Consider the following 17,762-nt stretch of genomic DNA (forward strand, 5'->3'; position numbering starts at 1 on the left):
CCATGTGGGTGGCAGGAGGTAGGTCCTTAAACTCCTGGGTCCTGTCTCACCGCTAGGGGTGGAGCCCAAGGCCAGGATAAAAGGGCCTTAAGCCAGAACATCTCCATCCACTCACCTGTGCCTGATTGTGAACCAGGTAAGTGTACCTTGAGCACCAGGAGCTGGGGCTTCAGAGGAGGCTGTACCAGAGAGCAAATGATAGAAAGGATGGGGCAGGATCTCAGGAGGGCTGGAGTTCGCATAGAAACATACATAGAGATGTCAGGAAGATGAGGGAGGATGTACAAGGTAGCAGGGCAATGGGATAACTAGGAACATTAGCACGAATTAGGTGAGTATGCCTTTTATCTATACCAAGTGATCTGTGGTTGAGCTGGTCTCTAAAGTCAGAGGGAACTGAAACTTGGCCACTGTGACTCCTACAATTGAATGAATGATAATCAGAAGATTCTCTAGGACCATGTTTAAACAGTTCATCAAAATGTAAGAGCAGGAAATGATGCTGAAAGTACAGAAGGGCCAGGTATGCCGGATCTAACTTGTATTTGATGTTCCTTCAGCCTCTGACACCAACCGAGATGTCCTGCCAGCAGAGCCAGCAGCAGTGCCAGCCCCCTCCCAAGTGCACCCCCAAGTGCCCCGCCCCTAAGTGCCCCCCAAAGTGTCCCCCAAAGTGCCCTCCAGTCTCCTGCTGCAGTGTCAGCTCCGGGGGCTGTTGTGGGAGCTCTGGGGGCTGCTGTGGCTCTAGCTCTGGGGGCTGCTGCAGCTCTGGGGGTGGGGGCTGCTGCCTGAGCCACCACAGGCGCCGCAGGTCCCACCGCCACAGGCAGAGCTCTGACTGCTGCAGCCAGCCCTCAGGGGGCTCTGGGTGCTGTGGGAGCTCCAGCTGTGGTGGAGGCTCCAGCTGCTGTGGAGGAGGGAGTAGCCAGTCCTCTGGAGGTGGAGGATGCTGCTGAGGTGGACCCTGAATCTTCAAGACTGGACTCAGGAATCCTAAGGTCCAGGGACTGCCTCTGCCTCCTGGGACTGCAGGAATTGCTGAGCAGTCCCAGAAGACACTCTGGATGTGGACTAGAGGGTTCTTCTATTCTGGAATCCCGGAATCCAAAACCTGTCCCCAAAAACCTATTTACTGACCTATTTGTCCATATCTGTGACCTGTTCTGGGAACCCCAAAGCACAGACAGACCTTTGATCACTGCAATTTATGCTGTTGCATTTTACAGCTTGAAAAGAAACAATAAAACCAGAAATCTGCATTTCCTCTTGTCTTGACTGATTTTTTTCCTATTTGTATCATAATTTTTCTTCTACTCTGTTCTCAGTTTACTCTGTCCTCAGTTCTTGGCTCTCCAGAATCCTTGTACATAGTAGAGATAAACTTTGGACATTAAGTGGTAGAAGATAAGACACAGTGTATCTGTGCCTAACTCTGTGTCTGATTATTCTATGGGGCCCTTGGCCTGTTCCCATGTCTTCCAGTAACTTTAATGAATATGACATCTTCAGATCCTGGTCCTTTTTAGCTGGCAGGGCCTGTTTCTAGGGCATGGCAAGGAGACATTTGTGTCATATTTGTATCCCATTTGGATGCTCATTCCTCCTATTTGCCCTTACTTCTTCATTCTTTTTTTTTTTTTTTTTGGTGTGGAATATTTTCTTTCCCCCCATGGAACAATAAAAGTTCAGGTCAGTGGGAAATAATTTTAATCAAAGAATTGTACATTTTCTTCCCACAAGCCTGCTTTGTAATAGGAAATGACATTGCGATCCATTGCATTACAAGTAAAATATTATAAAATGTTTACAAGAAAATATTAAAAATAACTCAATCACAAAAGACAAGATAGGGCAAGATACACAGGTTTCTCAGAAATTTCTATTCCAGTGCCCATAGCACACAAGAGAGTCGAAACAAGGAAGTAACTAAGACTCCTCTAAATCACGTTTCAAAAAAATTGGCGAAGGGAAAGAAATAGAATGAAAATGGTGTGAAAGGGAATGGATGTTAGCAGCACTGCTTTAATAACCAATCTATTTTTAGTGAAACATCCTCTCTTATAGGCCATAAGTTTTGACCAAGACTAAGCTTTAGGATATTCCTGCACTGGAATTAGGAAATACCCTGACAGTGGAAGTAGCTCATTCACTCAGGTTTAATGAGAGCCTCTTTCTCCATGAACCACTGATGTGAGCAGAAGCCTGTTCTGGATTAAAAGCTGTCACAGTAGCCCTTCCATCTCTTTCAGGAATGCTTTGTACACATCAACTTTGGTTTGTACTGACACAGGAACAGAGGGACCGGATTTGGGAGCTGTTTTGGCAAGAGGCACAGCAGAATCATCCTCTGACTTCCTTTGGGGAATAACAGTAGCCCCTTTATTCTCCCAACGTACTTTCAGTGCAGTGGGCACAAATCGAGTAATCTTTGCTTTGGGATTAGTGATCTGTGGCTTGGCACTGATGGTTACCATGGCTTTCTTCTCAATGGGTGGCTGCGCTTGTATCATCTGCCTTGGGTTGCTGAATCAAGTTGGGTGGAGCACTTAAAACCACAGGATTTGGCAAGGGAGCTGGTAGGAAAACCCCAGGTGGGGCAGGTCCAAGTGGAGGCACCAAAAGTGGGTGCATCATGCCAGGACGAGGTGGAAGGGTACCTGGAGGTGCAGGGGATGGTAGCCTTGGAGGAGGTCCCCGAGGGAGAGGTCCCTGAGGAGGAGGGCCAGGAGGCAGACCTGGAGAAGGGCCAGGAGGGGTACCTGGGGTCGCCTGGAGGGGTCCTGGAGGCAAAAGTCAGGGTAAAAGCCCTCGGAGTCCTGGCATTCCAGGTGGCCTCAGGAATGGAGGGTTCCTGGGGGTGGTCCAGGATGAAGGCCTGTAGGTGGTCCAGGTGGCCTTAAAGGCGGAGCAGGTGGTGGTCCAAGGGGTGGTGGTCCTGGCATGGGAGGTGCCCGTATATGAAAAGGAGGAACAGACTGGAGGAGCCTGCTGCTGTGTAAAACCAGCACATGTGCCATCAGAAAGCGATTGCTCTTTATGCTGCTTTTGTGATTGCTTTTCTACTTCAGAATCATCAGAATCATCTTCATCATCATCTTCTGAAAATTCCTCTACTTCTCGTTCCTCCTCAGGGATTTCCTAGCCTGCCATTTGAAGAAGAGGAGTCAGCTCCTTCATGCTCTTCTTTTTCTTCCTTGATTTTTCAGGCATATCTGCAAATCACACACTCAGACCAGGCTTCTTTTCTTCATTGTTGTCTCTGTCATTATCATCACGGTGCCCAAAGTCATCCCCCTCGCTCTCTCCATCTGATCTGCCAGTGTCACTGTCATCAGTGCTGTCATCATGCTTATCTTGATCCATGTCCTCAGGATAGCCATCATCTTCACTGGTGCCAGAGACATCATCATCATGGCCTCACTGAGCAACTCCAGGACTACAAAATGTATCTTCATCTTGCCAACGAGAGAGAAGATCTAGGGCAAAGCCCAGATTACAGCCATGTATCTGTAACTTGAGGAGGAGGTGGACCAGAGGGAGGACCAGGAGGCTTTATCCCAGGCAGCAAACGTGGAACACCATATCCAAGAAGAGGAAGCACAGTAACTGCCCGAGTTGGTGGGCCATAGGCTGAAGTCTTCTTAAGGATGGAGGTTGGCTGAGCACCAGGAAGTAGAATGTCCTGGATCAAGATGTTGGAAGGAGCATGAGGCATATCTGGCAAAGAAATACTCTCAACTTGCACATGCTGAGCAGTCTTAACAGCATTAAAATATTTGATAAGTTGAGCCCTCTTCTGTTCGTATTCTACTTCAAGCTTTCTCAATTCTTTGTAAATATCTGGATTCTCTTTTTCATAGAGTCGTAGAATACGTTCAAAGGTTTCCCGCAGTTTTTTAGCCTTGTCTTTCAGAAACTTTTCATTGAACTGTGGCTGTTGCACTGGATTAAACTCCATTTCATTTAATTTCTCCATGTCACGAATACTCTGTTTGGGATCCTTCATCTTTTAAACCACAGCTCATACCATCATACTTTGTTTTTTGTTCTTTTTCAATTGTCTTTTCCAGGCTTCCTTTTGGGCCTGGTCTTTGGGGTTCATAAAATTTCCACTCTTGGTGGATGATGTACATCTCTGTCCCATGATGACAATCTGTATGGTTTACATGTTATTAAAAAAAGAACAAAACAAAACACTTCTGTTGGGCTCCTGCGAGGAGGGGGCGGGGGCAATTCCTAGTTTCCTTCAATTCGCAGGGGCCTTGCCCCCTGCCTCTTGGTCAGCCACCCAGCCACCGCCATCTTGAAACCTCGTGACCCCCTTCCTCATTATTTTGATCACTTCTTTCTCAACCTTCCTACAAACAGGATGCTAAGAATGCTCCTCCTTAGTGGAAATTACAAAAATCCCCATCTTTATCATATTTTAAAACATGAGTTACTGTAGTCACCTCACCATTATAACATATAGATTCTTACTGTCTGCCTAGTTCTGGGGGGTCATAGTGTTAGGCCCCAGATGGCCTTATCTGGTAGGAGACCCCAAAAAGATCAACAGACCTTGAGTTCGATGCAAAAGCAAGAGGTTTATTTGCCAATGCGTTGGGGTCAACCTTCACAAGGACTCCTGAAACTAGGAGATGAAGGCGACCCCCATCTGTTTGTTTCATTACTTTTTATAGGGTTATACAAGGCAGATTTTGGCAACAATGCATAAGCATTTTGCAATTGGTGAACATATTAACCTTTAAGCTGATTGGTTTTGGCATAAAGTAAGTATTCTGACCTTTACGCTGATTTGTTTCTGGTGGTCAATTTGTCAGTTTCTTGCAGGTGGGGGTATTTCCAATGATGTTTTAGGGTGTCCTAACCTAATTGTTATGACCTTTAGGGGAAATGTCTTTGCTTGTATATTTCCTGGCAGCTGGGTTTAGTCATGCTATAGATAAGTGGAGGCCTAGGTGCTTTTGGATAATTTTTAAAGCCATGCTAAAGTTTGGTCAAGTAAAGTTTTGGTCCTTACAATAGCACATTTGAGAGTAACCAAGGCAGCTAAAATCTTCTTAGAAAGCATGACCCACACTGGGAGGGACACAGCTGCTCCTGGCCCTGAAGTTGAACAGAGCAACAACTCAGGATGGTACTTGTCCATCATCTCTGCCTCTTGGAATCAAAAAATTCATTTATTTTTTTCCCTAACCTCCAATCACTTTTACACTATTTTGTTATTGTTAGGTGCCAATGAGTCGCTTCTGACTCATAGAGACTCTATGCACACCAGAACTAAACACTGCTCAGTGCTGTGCCATCCACACAATTGTTATGTTTCAGCCCATTGTTACTGCCCCTGGACTAATCCATCCTGTTGGGAGTCTTCCTGTCTTTCATTGACCCTCCCCTGTTCCAAGCATGATGCCCTTCTCCAGGGACTGGTCCCTCCTGATCACATGTTCAAAGTCTAAGAGACAAAGCCTCACCATCCTCACTTCTGAGGAGCATTATGCTGTATTTCTTCCAAGACAGATGTGTTTGTTATTCTGGAAGTCCATGGTACTTTCAGTATTTATGGTCTAGTCCTTCAGCAATCGTAGACTCAGGTTACCCTCTTGCACATATTTTTACTTCCTTGTGGCCATTGCTGGGACTTCCCAAGATTTACTTAACTCTATCTCCTCCTGGTTGGGGTGTCTTTAAGGAAAGAATACTATTCACTGTTAGGAATGTCTCCCTTTGAATCAAGACCATTCTAAGACCAGCATTGTGTTTCCCCTATTCTCTGAAAGGCTCACCGTCACCACCACCACCATTGCTCACCTAGCACTTCTAGAATTCCTTGACCTCGAATGACAACTACATAGGTCCAACAAGTGATAATGACAATTTTACTAGTTAACATTATTAACTGCCACCTGACAACTTCTTTCACATCCACTTCCCTCTAGTCAGCTACAGTTCTGAGTCCAGATAAATGTCTCCTCTAGTCAGCTACAGTTCTGAGTCCAGATAAATGTCTCACAGGAAGCAGCTATCAATTATCAAGCAGTTCCAAACTGCCAAAGTGTTAAGCATGTTGTTGTTGTTAAGTGCCATCAAGTTGCATCATAGCAAACGCTATTTAGGGTTTCTGAGGAACAGCTGGTGGGTTTGAACTGCCAACTTTGTGATTTCAAGTCCAATGTTGATCCTACAGCATCACACCAGAAGTCCGAGTGCTAAACATACTACATACATAATGCGGTTTTGTTATCACAGAATCTAGGTGAGGCTGGCCCATATTTAACTTCATTTACAAATGCAAATCTTGAGAAAAGCTTTGATTGGACTTGCCACTATGTCCTGGTAGAGCCAGCCACCTGAGCCCTGATCTCGGGCCACAGGGCTCACTGAACAGCAGCCCAGGGAATACCTCCTAGTATGGAGGCTTTGTCTGTAGGGCTGTTTCCTTTGTGGGAAAGAAAGAAACAATCTAAAACACTTAGCCTTCTAGTGTTTTGGGAATCTCCGTTACCTCTTAGCACCATAGTTACCCATCTATCACAAGATTCAACTGATAAAAGTGCATGCCTTTAATATTGTGACTTGTTGTTGTTGTTGTTATGTGCTGTGGAGTTGGTTCCAACTCATAATGACCCTGTACAGGGTTTCTGAGGCTGTAAATCTTTACGGGAGCAGAAAGCCTCCTCTTTCTCCCGTGGAGCAGCAGGTAGTTTCCAACTGCTGACCGTGAGATTAGCAGCCTGATTCGTAACCACTATACGTGGTTCAAAATCCAATTAAGAAGACGAGACTGCCATAAGTAGAAGCAGTACGTCCAACTGAGTAAAATAAATAGCCCAAAAGGACAAGCTCGGAATGCAAGGTGTTATTGTAAGTGGCATTGAGTAAGTTCAGACTCACGGCGACCCTACATAAGGTTTCCGAGGAACAGCTGGCAGGTTTGAACTGCCATGCTTATTATACACAGCCACACCAGGACTCAAAGAGACATCTGTATGGTAAATATCATTTATGTATATTTATATATATACGCAAGGAGCTCTGGTATCATAGTGGTTACGAATCCGGCTGCGAACTGCAAGGTCAGCAATTCGAAACTACCAGCTCCCATAAAGATTTATGGCCTCGGAAACCCTGTACAGGGTCTTTATGTTGGTTCCTATGAGTAGGAACCAACTCCACGGCACCTAACCACAACAACAATATATAGACACACATATTGCTATAAATATAATTTATAGATTAAATTCTACTGGGAAATTGAATTAAAAGTAAACACTTTGAAAATTAGAACAAAATGAATTCTGCATGAATTAAGGAGGTAAATAGTTTTCAAACACATGTTATATATAAAAAATAAGGAAATAAGACTCATACCTAAATTAATATGGGGAGTATACTTCTATGCAAAAGTAGCAAAACAAATATATTCTATAGGATACATTTGAGGACATTACAATAATGGTTTCTGCAGATCATAGAAAGTATAAACACAAAGGAAAGAAAGCAAATGCATGTCAAAATGTAAAGCAAAGACAAACTGTACACAGGAATTTACTAGTAAACCAGCACAGATTGGTTGTCAAATGGACTCATAGTTATTGACATATTTTCAACAAATATGGTTGCATATTTGTATTATATAAATAGATTGGGTATTTGATATTATTGGTATATAATCCTTCCACATTTTAAATTTTATTTGAAAAACTTTCAAATATCTGAATAGTGTGAGAGTTATGTAATGAGCACTTTCCTACTGAATGCCCAGCTTAAGAAATGAAACAGTACACATTGAGTCCTTGACACTTGCTCAACATGGATGAAATTAGAAAGCATCCTGATACAGCTTGTGTGAAATGTCTAGAATAATCTAAAATATTAAGATCATGAGCAGGAAGGAAGAGGAAAAGGGAAGCTATTACCTGCGGGGGCACTGATTTTCTGTTTGGGGTGACAGAACAATTTGGGAACAGATCGTGTTGTGAGTTATACAACATAATGAATCTAATTCATGTCACTGAACTGTACATTTCAACAATTGAAATAGCAAATGTCTTGTTTTACATATACATGTATTATGTATGTATTTACCATAATAACACTATTTAAATAATTATGTCTTATCAAACATATACCCAAAACTCTTTTGACATCTGTTGATGATTCTTTCCTGAAATAATTATTTCTATGGTGTTACTGGAATGATTGAAAACACACACACACACACACACACACACACACATATATGTATGTATGTGTACACACATAGAAAAACAGAAGAAAGAGATAGAGAGAACTTATGTCTGGTGACCTTGTGGAAATCTATCTACTTTTCTGATGAGTGACTGGTGAGTTTGAATAACCAACCTTGGGATTAGCAGTCCAGTGCTTATCCTTTATAAATTCCCACCAAACGACTTTTTCCTGATGATTCTAGGTAAGAGAAGGTGTGGGAAGATGCTAATAGACTAGATGATACAGTTGTGAGAAATTGTTAAGAGAGTTTATTGTGAACACTTGGAGCTCTAACATCGTTATAAAATGAGCTGTCTCAGAAGCAGGAGAAGGATCTCACTACAATTAAAGAAAACGAGCTGAGAGTATAAAGTATGTCCTTTGGACTTTGAGATCCCTGTGCATTGAACCTCCTCCACCCAGGGATAGAAAGCTGTGACACGGGAGTGGTACCACAGGGGTGTCCTAGGAGCAGCAGCAACAGAATCAGGAGCCAGAGCACACAAAGTGCTGGACTTCCTGAGCCACTCAACAAGTAAAACTGAGTGCCTTTGGGCAGCAGGATTATTTGCATATAGTCTGGTGCCTCCAGACACCTAATTGGGGAGCTACATTTGCTGATCCTAGAAGCTAGAGCTGAGTGCCTTTGTGCTGAGGTTTATGGCCAAGTACTTTGAGTATCTCTATTGTTTCTTTTGGCAACCCATGGCACTTTGAATATTCTCCTCCAAAACCATAACTCAAAAAGCATCAGTTCTTCTAGGGTCTTCATGGAGGCCAAGATGGCCAAACTTCATCTCTCATACTTCAGACATATTATCAGGAGGGACCAATCACTGGAGAAGGAGATTATGTTTGATAAGGTGGAGGGTAAGAGAAAAAGAGGAAGACCCCCAACGAGATGGATTGTCCAAGTGGCAGCATCGATGGACTCAAGCATGGCAACAGCAGTGAGGTTGGCCCAGGATTGGGCAGTGTTTCGTTCTGCTGTGCATAAGGACGCTATGAGTCGGTACCAACTCGATGGCACCTAACAACAACAACAACAATTTTGGGTATTTATCAGCAGCTCTGAAAAGGCTTTGTAACATTGCCCCAGCAGGGCAGAGGCCAGGCCAAGGGAATGAGCACCATAGAGAGACCTGTCTAGGGGTATAGCTGAAGAGCTCCATGGAAAAAGGAGGAACTTCTCTGCTCCCAAAAAGGTTAGCAGTCTCAGAAATCCTCTACTGGGTCACTAGGAGTCAAAACAAGGTAGAGACCTGGATAGCCAGCAGTTAAGGCAAAATCTGGGGACTCTTGGGCCCAGAGGCAGTGACATGGCCACAGAGGACTAGAGCGGAGAGTGAGGCATCCAGCTGATATGAAGTGAAGGGCGATGCACAAGAATACCCATACTTGCAGATAGTACCCACTTGACCTCGCTTTGATGACTAGATGATCAGAACTCGACTAGAAGAAGAAAGAAGAAGGAAGAGAAAAAAAAAAAGAATAACCCACTACAATTTGATGAACTTTACCTATAATTATGGATGGAATACCTCAAAAAAGGGAACAAATCTTTAGACCACTCCCACCCACTCAGTACACAGTGTTGACAGGGATGGGCAACTTAGACATTGGCTACCCAAAATGGGGTTGGGGGAGCAGGGACTGTAAAGGCAAGAAGTGATTGTTTTACAAGCTTTCAAGAGGGAGCCTAGTTCTAGACAGGGCAGGGGTAGATAGAACCGCCACTGAATGATTTCCAATCTGTTGGTGAAAGGAAATGGAGATAGGACTCTTGTGGTACAATACTGAATAATCACCATCAAGACTGACTGTGAGGGTTGGAAGTGTAGAGGTAGATGTTTTTTAACAAAAGGAGGGGAGTGATTGATTTTGCAGCCCAGGAGAGGAGGTCCCTGGGACCAACAAGTGAGAAGAGCGGAGAGCGTGACCCCACTCAGAGAGGCAGTAACACCAAGGATGGAGACAGAGATGATGAAGTGGATAGATGGAGTGGTGGGGGACACTGGATTCAAGGAGAGAGAGGGACTGTGTCCTGATGGCGGAAAGGGGGGCCAGGAGGGTGGGCATGTGCGGTGTACCCTTTGGTTATGTGATGATGCATGGAGGGGATTGTAATCATTGCAATGAAACGAAATACGATAGGATGAATGTAAAACTGATGTTCTCCCATGTAAACCCACATAATTCACAATAAAAATTAAGAAAAAAAACCTTCCTTATTTAATAATTACGAAACAACCACCTATATTTTCTAGTAATTTAGAGGTTTATTCCTAATTTATAATTAAAAATAAAGATGTGTAGGGAGGGAAATAAACAAAAATTTCTTAATGTTCTACTTCCTTGCTCAGAAGGAAGGCATGTGAGAAGGCACAGAGGAATATTAGTTCAGTCTGAATCATTTCCCATGAGATCTTAGCACTCGATCCTTCCATTGTCAGGGAAAATGAGAGAATGACAAGGTAGCCCATAGAATTCTAGAAAGACTAGAGGAGCTCAGAAAGCCTTTGTAGTCAGAAATGTTTATTGAATGCTCTCAAAGCCATTGACAGCTAAAAGGCCAGTCCTAGTATTTGTATGGTGTAGGATAAGCACTGGACTGCTAAGCACAAGGTCTGTGGTTCAAACCCACTAGGTGCTCCTCAGAAACCATATACAGGATCCCTATGATTGGGAACCCACTCCAAGACACTTAACAACAACAAAAACAACAAGTGGTTTGACAGCCATGTTGCTGACTCATCACTTAAGTCCAGGGCAGATGATCCTTTGGCATTTCCCAGCCTTTAGGTATAGGCGGGGACCAGATAACCTCTTAACACCACCATTCTAGGAATCAGGAGCGGGCTTTCTATGTGAGAAAAGGCATCAGTATCCTGACAACTCTCCCATTACTAAACCCATTGGAACAACTTAATCAGGAGAACAGTATCATACCTAGGTGTGTGGCCAACATGCCTCTCTGTGTCTGTCTCCTATAAGGATGACCTAAGCCATGTGGTGGAGCTATTTGTAAATTGTGAAGTCAATGGATTTGAACAAGATATATATTCATCATTATGAGCATCACCTTGTACTAGCTGCTTGAGTTGGGGATGGGTACAAAAATGTAAGTCCCAGTCATTCTTTAAGGAGTTTATTAAAAATTCATTTATGAGATATATCATTTAAAGGATTACAGAGCAAGTAGGATTTGAATTGCATTGCCTTAGTAAGGAAAAACTCATGAAATAACGTATATAGGTAGGAGAGGGAGGAACAGGTTCAGAGTACAACAAATGGTTGGCCAGCTCTACCATGAATAGAAAATAACTCAACAACAACAGATTTACCGAGGAAGCAAAGCATGCATCTGAGAAGCAGGACAAGGTCATATTGCGCAGAACCTTGAATGTTAGTTGAAAAACACTGTTGTTCATCCTTCATCCTGAACACAGTGTGGAGCCTAAAAGGAGGCTTCCTAAAATGTCAGGGATTATTATTCCTAGATGAGGGATAGTCGAGAAAAACCATTTTTGGATACCAGCAAAGAACAGATTCAAGAAGAAAGCATACAGATATAGGCAGTGTAATTTCAGATTATATGCCTTGAGGTATGGGTTAATATGCTGGACTGCAATGTCGGTTTGAATTGCAAAATCGGCAATTCAAACTCATCATCCGCTCATTGGAGACCTTATACAGGGTCACTATGAGTCGGAAGCAACTCCATGGCACTTCACAAAAACAACAAAACAATATCTCATGTTGAGAATAATAGGACAAGGTGGGTGTAGTATGTATGTGTACTTGCTGTTAGTCGTCTCTGACTCATGGTGACCCCATATACAACAGAATAAAATACTGCCTGGTCCTGTGACAGCTTCATGATCATGGGCAGGTTTGAGTTCACTACTGCCTTCCAGTTTAGGAGGTTCATTTTCCAACACCATATCAGACAAGCTTCTATTGTGATGCACAGGATATCCACTGGCCAATAATCACCAGTCCTGCCTTTCTAATCTGCCTTAGTTTGAAAGCTCACTGAAACCTGTCCACCACAGGTGACCCTGCTGGTATTTGAAATATTGTTGCATAGCTTGCAGCAGCATCACAGCAATATGACAAATGCAGACACATGGTGCTTTACTAGCATATGCACACACACATAATAATTCAGTCTAAAAAGCATTCCTGGTACATGAACACAATACTTCTCACCATGTATTTGCTCCCCATGCCCATTATAACCTATACACAACTGAGTCAATCTGTATCCCATTTCAGGCTCTAGGGAATTATTTTGGATACTTTGTGGGGGTAGTCTTTCCTCACATAATTCTTTTTAGCTCTAATTTTCCTTCATCTAATGAATGAGCTCTGGTAGCGTAGTGGTTACGAATCGGGCTGCTAACCTCAAGGTCGGCAGTTTGAAACTACCAGCAGTTCCATGGTCTGCTCCCGAGATTTACAGCCTTGGAAACCCTGTGTAAGAACCGACTCCACAGTACTTAACAACAACAATGAATGAAGTTAGTTTTTCATAATGTAGCCCTTTGGACATGGAAGGAACATCTATTATATATCAGAGTGGTTAAAAGTATGTACTTTGAACTCCTAAAGATGTTCAAATACAAATATCAAAGGGGGAAAAAAAAAGAGAGAGAGAGAGAGAAATCTTAAAGAAAACTTTGCACATATATAGAAACAGTGCAATAACACAAAAAACTTCATAGGAAATGTCAAGCACTCCTCTCCTATTCTTAAGGTTTTCTTGTCTCGCCAAGTGCCCTAGGCTTAAATATTCTCACAATGTCTTTTTTTCTTTCACAGACTTTGTCTTCTCCCCAAGTCTTAGATCCAAGGGGAGTAACCCATACTCTCATTTTGTTATGTAAAGTAATGCAGCAGCTTTCTGTAGCTCCTCTCTAATGATAATTTTATATGAAAATCTACCAAGGATTTTAGCTGAAAAACATAGCCAGTTTACAAAATCATATCTACCTCTTTTGGAAAACAGTAGTGATTTAAAAACATATTTATTTTATAGCGGACAAATATCAATGACCATGCATCTTACTGGTGAAGGCCCACTGTGTTACAGAAGCTTTGTGAGCACTTTACTGCCATGATTTGACCTACCATCACAACACCCCTGAGAAACATTTTATCATCTCTGTTTCACAGCTAATAAGTCACAGGCCAGGATTGTGTCTTCAATCTGACTGACTCCTAAACCAAGACGTTGACTGGTGTGGTACAGACACATAGATAGGCACACTCCCTCAGGATCTGTCGGGTGCCTGGGAAACAAGCAGAGACATTTAGAAGAGTCTGTGAATCTAGACAATCAGGGAAATAGGAAAAAAATGTTGGAATTCCAAGCTCCAAGAACGGGTCCCGATGATAGAAACTGATGCCCACATCCTCGTGTCTAAGCAGTCATATTCCTAGCGCGAGCAGCTTCCCTGAACAACTATGGAGGGAGGCACGTAGGAGCCTCCTCCAGTTGTCACCCAGTCACAGGACCCATGTGGGTGGCAGGAGGTGGATCCTCACATTCCCTGGGCCCTGTCTCACCACTGGAGGCAGAACCCCAGGTCAGGATAAAAGAACCTCATTCCAGAGCACCTCCATCCTCTCACCTCCTGAGGTGCTAACAGACCTGTGCCTGACCTTGAACTGGTGAGTACCGTCTGGGGACCAGATGCTGCTGGGCTTCACGGGAGGATACTCATACCAGAGATGGAGGGTGGCTGCTGAACTTGGAGGATCAGGAGTTCTTGTTACTAAAGGGACAGGGTCTGGGGTTGACTTCAAGGGCAAGTAGAGTCTGGTGATTATATGCTGTTCTTTGGGGAATTCAATAGTTCTGCCATGTTTGGATCACTCAGGAATAAAAATACCAACTGCTCTGAGATCCTGGAAGAGTTTTCAGAAGTGGAAGTTTACCGTTGAGAATATTACTGTATCCCTTTCTGCACAGTATATGCTGTTGAGACAGTCATTCTCAAAAATGCAAAACTTAAAGGGATATTTGGAGAGTGCTATATATGTACACAAGGAGCTCTGGTAGCATAGTGGTTACGAATCGGGCTGAGAACCTTAAGGTCAGCAGTTCGAAACTACCAGCAGCTCCGCGGGAGAAAGATGAGGCTTTCTACTCCTGTAAAGATTTACTCCCTCGGAAACCCTGTACAGGATCGCTATGGGTCGGAACCGACTCGATGGCACTTAACAACAACAACATATATGTGCATGGGTATTGGAGAGGGTGTGGGAATATATTTGAAAAATTCTGAGTTGAAAATACACAAGAAATTAAATAAACCTCTATGTAGGGTCGTGGTTACAAATCAGGCTGCGAACCACAAGGTCAGCAGTTCAAAACTACCAGCTGTTTCGCAGGAGAAAGATGAGGCTTTCTGCTCAGGTAAAGATTTACAGCCTCAGAAACCCTATACAGGGTTGCTATGAGTTGGAACCGACTCCATGGCACATAATCACCACCACCACCTATGTAGGGTTGGCAGTTCAAACCCTCCAGCCACTCCTCAGAAAACCCTATACAGGGTTTCTATGGGTCAGAACCATTTCAATGACACTTAACAACAACAGTAACATATAAAGTACTAGTATTGTTGTTGTTAAGTGCCATCGAGTCGATTCTGACCCATAGCGACCCTGTACAGGGTTTCCAAGGCTGTAATTCTTGACAGGAGCAGAAAGCCTCATCTTTCTCCTGCGGAACAGCTGGTAGTTTCAAACTGCTGACCTTGCAGTTTGCAGCCCAATTCGTAACCAAAGTACTAGTATAAGAGGTGTTATATCTGAGCATGTCCAAGCATTGGGCTGGAGGTACATTGTTGTTGTTGTTAAGTGCCATGCAGTCAGTTTGGACTCATAAAGACCCTGTTTAGGATTTCCAAGGAGCAGCTGGTGGGTTTGAACTGATGACCTTGTGGTTAGCAGTCCAGTACTTATCCTACAGAGTCACACCAGGAGTCTGGAAGTAGGGTACCTCTGTACAAAACATTACCTGATCTCAATTTCCTGTTTAATTAACTGAATCAATGGGAGGAGGAAATTGTTAATATCACCTTCTATTCTGATCTTCCACTCTCTAAAAGATAAAACTACTTAGGACATTATTATAAAGGGTTGTCCTTTATTGCTTAAAGAAAATATTTCCATTCTAAATTAATCTCTAGGAAATAGCTATAAAGATTCATATGAAATAATTGAAAAAAATTGTGTTGTTTTTTTTTTCTTAATTTCATTTGACCTCATCTTTATATTTGGTAAAATAGATGATCTTTTCCTACTTCACAGGAATAAGCTAAGACTTGTAGGAGATGCTGTTGGTATGGAGTAGTTGGTATATTATTAGAAATTTTAACAAGGCAGAGGACTTGTTTTCTGAGACTGATTCCTAACAGGTCATTTAATCATTGTGGAAATGGTGCTGAAGGGCAGAAAGAACAGTGGGGCTTCCATGCCTAGGTCTAACTTTCTGATATTCCTTCAGCTCCTGACACCGGCCAAGATGTCCTGCCAGCAGAGTCAGCAACAGTGCCAGCCCCCTCCCAAGTGCACCCCCAAGTGCCCTCCAAAGTGCCCTGCTCCTAAGTGCCCCCCAAAGTGTCCCCCAAAGTGTCCTCCAGTCTCCTCCTGCTGCAGTGTCAGCTCCGGGGGCTGTTGTGGGAGCTCTGGGGGCTGCTGTGGCTCTAGCTCTGGGGGCTGCTGCAGCTCTGGGGGTGGGGGCTGCTGCCTGAGCCACCACAGGCGCCGCAGGTCCCACCGCCACAGGCAGAGCTCTGACTGCTGCAGCCAGCCCTCAGGGGGCTCTGGGTGCTGCGGGGGCTCCAGCTGTGGTGGAGGCTCCAGCTGCTGCGGAGGAGGGAGTAGCCAGTCCTCTGGAGGTGGATGCTGCTAAGTCTAAAAGTACAGAATCTGAGGAAGCAAAGGGCACAAGATATCCTCATTCTCTCTCTGGGACTGTCTGAGAGACTGGGAGATCCCAGAGAAGACTGTGCTTAGATAACCCCTCCCTCCTTGATTGGACCAGAAAATACAAATCCTCTCCTGAGAACCTATCCACTGACTTAGACACCAGCTCTGTGATTTCGCTTGCATCGCATCCCCAAGTCAAAGACTTACTCCATGTCTTGTTTTTTACAACTTGCGGTGGGATTTTAAAAAAATAAAAGAATCTACTAAGCACCTGGTTCTATAATGGCCCTTTTCTTTTTCCAACTCCATTGTTCTCTACCCTATACTCTGCCTTGGGACCTCAGGGTCCTGAGAGGAACATGATCTCAATTGGAATGAATGAAAGTCAAAGTGGGAAAGAAACAAATGCTTCTGCTCTGCTTGGAGTCATGGCATCTGGGCCCAGAAACATCACTGCTTAAGACCAAGTCTCCTGTATTTATGTAAACATCGCTCTTTTTTCCTTCCCTCTCTGGACTCTTCCTAGTACTCTTGATGTACCCCATCAAAACATTCTTCTTCCTTCACTCTCTTCCTTTAGCATAAACAAAAACCAAAACCCTGAATGAGTAACTAAATAATAACACTAAAAATCAAACAACAAAAAAGACACAAAGAATTCACTTATTTTGATAGTATGCAATATATTTTCTACTTGCTATTTCTGCAATCAATTTACTTCCCTTCCACGTACCATCAGTGAAAAGTATTTACCTCTATTCCAATTTTTTTATGTACACATTCAAAACAGAAAGCACATATTCATTTAAATGTCCAAAGGGCACATTTTGCAAGCCAGCCTCCTGCCCACAGGCACACAGTCAATCTTTGTCTATGGGCCTAGAGTCCTCACCTGCTATATCTCTCTATACCATTACCTCTGCCTCTGTCTCTGCTATTACCACTTTTCTGGTTAGAATCCCACGCTCCACTCATGCTCTTCCCTCGTTCTGGTCCTAGGGTTCTCTGTTCCTGAAATGGAAGATTAACTACTCCCCCAATTTAATTGCACATCTTCTACATTTACAGTTGTTAACAATCATAATTATTTCTGATAACAATTACACATAAATAAATAGTGAAATCCTATCCCCATTCTCCCCCATTCTCTTTCACTAGACCCATTTGGGCAAGAGGAAAACTATTCAATGCAGATACTACCTTACTCCCCCACATTCTGAAAGTAAGCACACCCATGAAAGCTTATAAGCCATCCACGACATTCCTTTATGTTGTTGTTGTTTTTAAGTACCAAGGAGTTGGTTCTAATTCATAGTGACCCTACACAGGGTTTCCAAGGCTGTAAATCTTTATGGGAGCAGAAAGGGTCTTCTTTCTCCCACGGAACAGCTGGTAGTTTTGAACTGCTGAACTTGAGGTTAGCAGCCCAATTCGTAAGTACTGCACTACCAGAGCTCCTTTCATGCCTTTATAGCAACCCATTTTTTGATAGACAGTGTCTAAGTTGCCCATCCCTATCAACACAATATACTGAGGAAGAAAACTTGATCCTTGATATGAAGAGTTCTTCCTTTCAGTTGAAA

General features: G+C 43.3%; 2 pseudogenes; both read right to left on the reverse strand.

Moving 5' to 3' along the window:
• Positions 1–17,762, reverse strand: part of LOC102840066 — a 1,013,887-nt pseudogene that overhangs the window by 118,341 nt on the left and 877,784 nt on the right.
• On the reverse strand, positions 2,223–4,144 carry LOC102830695 (annotated as a pseudogene).

Source organism: Chrysochloris asiatica, unplaced genomic scaffold (assembly GCF_000296735.1).
Source record: "Chrysochloris asiatica unplaced genomic scaffold, ChrAsi1.0 scaffold00042, whole genome shotgun sequence".
Taxonomy (NCBI): domain Eukaryota; kingdom Metazoa; phylum Chordata; class Mammalia; order Afrosoricida; family Chrysochloridae; genus Chrysochloris; species Chrysochloris asiatica.